This window comes from Leptodactylus fuscus, chromosome 4 (assembly GCF_031893055.1).
Source record: "Leptodactylus fuscus isolate aLepFus1 chromosome 4, aLepFus1.hap2, whole genome shotgun sequence".
NCBI lineage: Eukaryota > Metazoa > Chordata > Amphibia > Anura > Leptodactylidae > Leptodactylus > Leptodactylus fuscus.
The window spans coordinates 57,014,755-57,015,702 of record NC_134268.1 but is presented as its reverse complement, the minus strand read 5'-3'; positions in this window follow the sequence as shown (position 1 = coordinate 57,015,702).

Here is a 948-nt window from a genome sequence, read left to right as displayed (position 1 = left end):
TTTTTTTCTTCCTAATGCCTAACAGATAGCAGAGCATGTTGATGGGGCAAGTTATAATGGTTACCAAGCAAAAGTGGTGTAAGCAATATGCTTTTACGCAACTCCATAGAGTCCTGATTAGAAATCTTGGTAATGAGAAAAAATAAAAATAAAAAAAATTCTAACCAAGTACATATATTTGCAAGTGCTGGCAGCGTATATCTGGTAAACGGCAGTACAAAACCATTCGGACAGATAGTCGCATAGATTAACATACATATATAGATAGATATATAGGACACTGGCTTATTGAAGGCACATATGTAGTAGTCAAATACTACAGGTTGAGGCATTTCGATACAATCTTCGGGCTACAAAATTGTATTAAAAAAAAATAAAGCACACAGCAATTTAAATGCCAAACAAGGGATGAAGGAAACTATTTGTCAATGAATTCAATTCCTAATTCTGGTTCAGGTGAAAGTGCAACCAACATTTTACAAACGATTGTATTGTGTAATACTGAAGTTGCTCGCCAGTCGGATGTAGGCCGGTCACACGCGGTAGGTTTGTTAGATTTTACCGCCTATGTTTTGCCAATTGGATAAGAAATAGCTTTGACTCTTTGTCACTGTTGACAGCAACGCAGTATGTGTTCGTAGACAGCCATCAAATACGAGTATTTTAGCCACCGATTCTTCTTTAAGTGGAATTTTGACTTCTACGAATAATTTCATAGGAGCCTGAGCCAAGAAAACCTATTTCTACAGGTAGAAATAAAAATTTAAAACAAGACACAGCTGGCAGTATAAAAATACAACCACATAGAGTAAGGCGTCTTATACCAAAAGTAAACAATTAAGACACTTGTAAAAAGGTGAAAAGCTAACAATGTACTGTTGAGATTGTTAATGAATAGACTATCGGGTGTTTCAAAAGCCTTTTCATTGGCACTAAGATTAAAAAAAA